Consider the following 6,000-nt stretch of genomic DNA (forward strand, 5'->3'; position numbering starts at 1 on the left):
GGAACAACCCCAGGTTCCAGTGTAAGTTGGGGGCTGACCAATTAGAGAGCAGCGTAGGGGAAAGGGACCTGGGGGTCCTGAGGACAGCAGGGTGACCATGAGCCAGCACTGGGCCCTTGTGGCCAGGAAGCCAATGGTACCTGGGGTGGGTTAGAAGGGGGTGGTCAGTAGGTCAGAGAGGTTCTCCTGCCCCTCTGCTCTGCCCTGGGGAGACCACACCTGGAATCTTGTGTCCAGTTGTGGCCCCTCAGCTCCAGCAGGACAGGGAACTGCTGGAGAGAGTCCAGCGCAGCCACCAAGATGCTGAAGGGAGTGGAGCATCTCCCGTGTGAGGAAAGGCTGAGGGAGCTGGGGCTCTGGAGCTGGACAAGAGGACACTGAGAGGGGACTCATTCCTGGGGATCAATATGGAAAGAGAGAGTGTCAGGAGGATGGAGCCAGGCTCTTCTGGGTGACAACCAATGATAGAACAAGGGGCAATGGGTCCAAACTGGAACGCAGGAGGTTCCACTGAAAGAGGAGAAGAAACTTATTCGGGGTGAGGGTGGCAGAGCCTGGCCCAGGCTGCCCAGGGGGGTTGTGGAGTCTCCTTCTCTGCAGACATTCCAACCCGCCTGGACACCTTCCTGTGTAACCTCATCTGGGTGTTCCTGCTCCATGGGGGGATTGCACTGGATGAGCTTTCCAGGTCCCTTCCAACCCCTGACAGTCTGGGATTGTGACTGATCCCACTGCTCGGCTCTGCCATCGGGAGGTGTAGATCGAAACTGCATCTCCCACCAGATTTGTGCTCAAGGTACACCACCCTCTGCTGGTCCTTTTGCAGCTTTTGATCATTTGTAGTGTCCTGTTACTGGTGAACGTGATGTCCATAAACAGGCATCAAAACAGGGATTGGAGACCAAGCCTCTTGAATGAGAGGTTTGTGTGCTGCTTTCTCTTTTTTAACACTGTTTTATCGGCAATACCTCAGGTATCCTGCGCATTAGCTCAAGCTAAGGAAGCAGATTTAGCTTTCCCATTCAGATACAGAGCATATGGGAGGCAGCTGTGCTCGTTGAGAAACCTGCACAGCTTGGATGCAGCAAGCGCCTGGAGATGGGCAGGCAGCTTGCCAGAAGCACGGAGGATTCCTGAGATGGTCCTGTCTGGATGCCAAACGCTGGATCTTTGTCACTCACACTGCCACATGGAAGGGGAGCAGACCTGAGGAGGCTGATAGCCCTGCAAGGAAGGATGTGGTTTGGAGTGAGGAGCAATGTGGAGCAGCTCAGTTTTGGGCCCCTCAGATCAGGAAAGAGATTGAAGTGCTGGAGCGGGTCCAGAGAAGAGCAATGAGACTGGTAAAGGGACTTGAGCACAAGCCCTATGGGAAGAGGCTGAGGGAGCTGGGCTTGTTCAGTCTGGAGAAGAGGGGGCTCAGAGCTGAGCTCAGCACTCTCTAGAACTACCTGGAGGGCAGTTCTAGCCAGGTGGGATTGGGCTCTTCTCCCAGGCATCAGCAATAGGACAAGGGGCCATGGGCTTCGACTCTGCCAGGGGAAATTGAGGCTGGAGATTAGAAAGCAATTCTGTGCAGAGAGTGGTCAGGCATTGGAATGGCTGCCCAGGGAGGTGCTGGACTCACTGGCCCTGGAGGTTTTTAAACTGAGATTGGACATGGCACTTAGTGCCGTGATCTGGTCAATGGACTGGAGTTGGAGCAAGGGTTGGACTTGATGATCTCTGAGGTCTTTTCCAACCCAGTCGATTCTGTGATTCTGTGATTCTGTGATTCCGTGTGGTTTGGAATGAGGAGCAATGTGGAGCAGAAGGCCGGTGGAACTGGCAGCACAGGGTTTAGAGTCCTGATTTCAGGGAGATGGACGAGATGTGGTAAAAGACTTCAAGCTCTGTGAACATTTTAAAGATGCTACTAAGAAGATGGAAGCTTAGCCACCACAACATTGATATTCAGTGGTGCCCAATGACAGGATGAGGAGTAATGGGCACAGACTGAAACACAGGAGGTCCCGTTTAAACAGGAGGAGAAACTTTACTCTGAGGGTTTCAGAGCCCTGGAACAGGCTGTCCAGAAAGGTTGTGGAGTCTCCTTCTCTGGAGACATTAAAACCTGACTGGACATGGTCCTGTGTGATCTGCTCTGGTGAACCTGCTCTAGCAGGTAGGTTGGACTAAACGATCTCCAGAGGTCCCTTCCAACCCCAACCAGTCTGTGATTATGTGATCTAATTGAGGCCTGATGTAGTTTATAGTTGGATGCTATAGTTGAACGCTAAATTTAGTCTTTACAAAAGTGAGAATGGAAGACTGGGGTGTAGCAAAGGCCCATAGCTGTTCTGCTGCAATATCCTTTTGAAAAAAAGTAATAAAAAACTCTTTAAAACTGGAGGAACAGTTTTAAGTGTCTCCTGTTCCTCCTTGAGGATGACATCCATTTCCAGAGCCTGAAAACCTCACGTCTCAGTCCTTGCTGCTGGGACTGGCAATATGATGAAACAAGGGAAGCAGAAGTCTAATATGACATGTCTTGACCCTCTCCTCATGATCTAGCCTACAGATCTATCCCACAAAGGCACCTGACTATAAAGAATAGCCAGCAAGATGCCTTCTCCTCTAAGCAGCTAGACAAGAATGGAATTGTAAAAATTTGCGGGGAGTTTACAAGCCAGATGCTGTCTTCAAAGAGAGATGTCCCACAAAGCCTTTGGGAAGCAGGTCAACAGCAATCCCAGTGCTACTGTACCCATCTTACCGTCTTCCATGGACCCTCAGCCTTGCAGTGCCATGGCCTGCTGTCGAGGGTTTAGATTGCAGGGTGACAATAAAACCATGGCAGATGTATTGTTAACCTCCTCCTCCCCCCACTGCCCCTCCCTCTCCCCCCTTCCCACTCAGCACAGGCGATCGGGAGGGAAAGAAGGACAGGGAGAAGAGAGTTGGAAAAATGAACAATGTTTTACTAATGCTACTAATAAGAATAGAGAAAATAATACAAAATACACAAAACCAATCTTGAAAGTCTCAGCAACTGCAGAGCCGGCAACCGAAGTCCTGGACTGGACTCTGCAGCCAGCCGGAGCTGGATTCAGTCTCTCACTAGGCCTCAGTTCCCAGGGACGACTCGCAAGGTCCTCTCCTAATGTTGGCCATAAGGAAAAGGGACAAAAAAAAAGGAAAAGGGACGAGATCCTCGTGATCTCCCACTTTTATATGAAGTATTCACGTGAATGGGATGTTATACACAGTTGGTCAGTTTCTTGGTCATCTATTTCTCGTCGCCCCTCTCCCAAGATGTCCATCCATGCTTATCAATAACCTCGCATTCCATTGCTCTGTTTACCAAACCATGTATCTGGTTCTCCAGGAAAATGCAGCTCACATGAATCTTTAGCTGACAGGCAAATTCACTAAAAGAGAAACTTGTTTTTTAACAAAACCAGGACACCTGCTCTCCCCTACTTGAGCTGTCCATCTCTCTGCTTGGTCAGCAGGTTCCTTGAGAATTTATAAGCTCATTTCTGAGAGGTTTTCAGCAAACAGTCCTGGGGTTGACATGATGTAGTCAGCAGTGCCTGTTGCTTCCCATGGAAACAGCTGTATGAAGCAGAAAACTGGACACACAACCTCCCATATTAACAGTTCTCCTTTCCACCTTCCTGGGGGGAGCCATGAGGCTCGTGGAGTAAAAGACAGAGAGAGAGGTGGTGCTCAGTCGATATTTGGGAGTAGTTCCATGGGTAGGGCCAGGGAGCTTCAGGCCCAGACCCAAGGCCACCCAGACAGAAAGAGAGAAAACTGAAATAGATTAAGATCTCAGAAGCCGGATTTCACCACTCCAAAGGTCACTCAATCCAGCAACAACCTCTGTAGCTCTCTTGGTGGTGAGTGCGATGAAACTACATCTACTGGTGTCCCAAGTGAGATGTGTTTTTATACTTCATTTCATTTGCATGAGAGGTAGGAAAGGGAGGTTTCTTCTCCTCCCTCTGCTCATGCTAGTTAAGGAGGTTGCTCCAGAAATACGTCCGTGGTCCCACACATAAGTCAGTGATCCCAGAATTGCCCAGAAATGAGACAGTTGGTCCTCTGTGGATAGCTGGTGATTTGTTATTTCCCCCAGCCGGTCAGTGATCACTGAATGACCCTGCCTTTGTTCAAGCCCAATTAACAAGGTCTCAAGGAAGAGATACCACTACTGAGGCAAAGAATAGAGAAGCCTCAAGGAAGAAACATCATTAATGCCTTTATCTCAAAGACTGCTACTTTAGTTTTACAAAGAAAGGTAGTCCTCAAGAGAAACATAAGTCCTGTTTCCACAGCACTTATATATTCCTCACTGCCAGAAGTTGCAAAAACCAACTATTTAAAGCATAATAAGGTGCATACCAAGCCCATCACAGCCCAGAACCTCCTGCAAGGCAGCGAGAGAGGAGGGCAGAGATGGGGGAGGTTGACCTCGGGATCTGAATTTCACTTGCTTTTGTAGTTGTTGAGGGAAGTGGCAAAAAAAAGTTTGCAAAGCTAGCTTGCTAAAGCAAAGGAAATTGGAGAGTTACAGCTCTCAGGGAAGGCTGTGCATGGGGAAAGGTAGGGCAAGAAAGGAAATGTTGGCCAAACTCTTCGAGATGCTGTCTGGAAGGGTAAACTTACCACAGTCCCTGGCTGCCGTATAGGTGTTTATTCAGAGGAAACTTTTCTTACCCCAAATCTATCTATATCTATCTATCTATCTATCTATCTATCTATCTATCTATCTATCTATCTATCTACCTATCTACCTATCTACCTATCTACCTATCCTATCTATCTATCTATCTATCTATCTATCTATCTATCTGCCTATCTACCTATCCTATCTATCTATCTATCATCTATCTATCTATCATCTCCCAGATGGTGTTTCCACCATCATTTGATTATAGCAATTAAGAATTACAAAGATAGATACGACCTGCCCATTATTCTGAAGCGGGCACAAAGTTTTATAAACTAGCCTATTTGCTGAATAGTTGTGAAAATAGCACTATTATCTTTGGCATAAGTCTGCCTGCTGGGGCAATGCTTTTATTGGGTATTTGCATAATCTGTCTTGATCTTGCAAGTGGATTCAGGCTCATACATCCTCTGAACTCCCCACAGCAGAGCCAGTTAATGCTTCGGAGATGCAGGGGGGGAACCTGCATCAGTACGAAAGGTGTGCCAAAGGCTGGATGTGTTGCTTACAGTTCTTCACGCAAAAGTATATTTAACTTAAAAACAAACAAACAAACAAACCAAACCAAATAAACATACACAAACCCCATGAAAAACAAATGAAAAAAACCCAAACAACAAGACAAAACAAACAACAAAAAACCCCCACAAAAAGCCTCAACAAAACCAGACAAACCCTTTAAGCCAGCATTGGTATTGACTGGTAGAAGTAGGCTCATATTTACTGTGGCAGCATATTGACTATGTTGGAATTACTATTTTGTTTTCTTTCACTCATAACCAGTCGTTGCTCAGGGAAAGAACAGATACAATACTTCCCCCTGAAATAATTTCTTGATGTATCTCAAGGCTGTGGACGTTCATGCTATTTATTAGTTATTTATTTGTCCAATAAAAGGCACATCACATTTTCTTTCCTGTGAGAAGCCTGGGTTACTGAGGAGGATAAAGCTTTACAATCTAAGCAGTAGAGGTGTTGTTGCTTAAAACTTCAAAAACTCCTAGTTTTGGTTGTGGCTAATGTACAAGAGCACAGTGATGGTGTGCTATGGCAAACCAACCTGTTAAACTATGTTTATTATAAGTCAAATGTATTTTCTATGTCACGTTATTATCTACCAGGATGGTTTGCGACTTGATTGCTTAATAAAATGGTTCATTAGGAGTATATATCACTATGGCTATGATTTAGATTTTTAAAAAATTCACAAAAGTTAACCATATTTTGTCGTGCCCACTTTTCTACAAATGTGACACATTACAGTGTTAAGAGAAAATCTGAAA

Source organism: Nesoenas mayeri (assembly GCF_963082525.1).
Source record: "Nesoenas mayeri genome assembly, chromosome: Z".
In the NCBI taxonomy this organism is placed as follows: Eukaryota; Metazoa; Chordata; class Aves; order Columbiformes; family Columbidae; genus Nesoenas; species Nesoenas mayeri.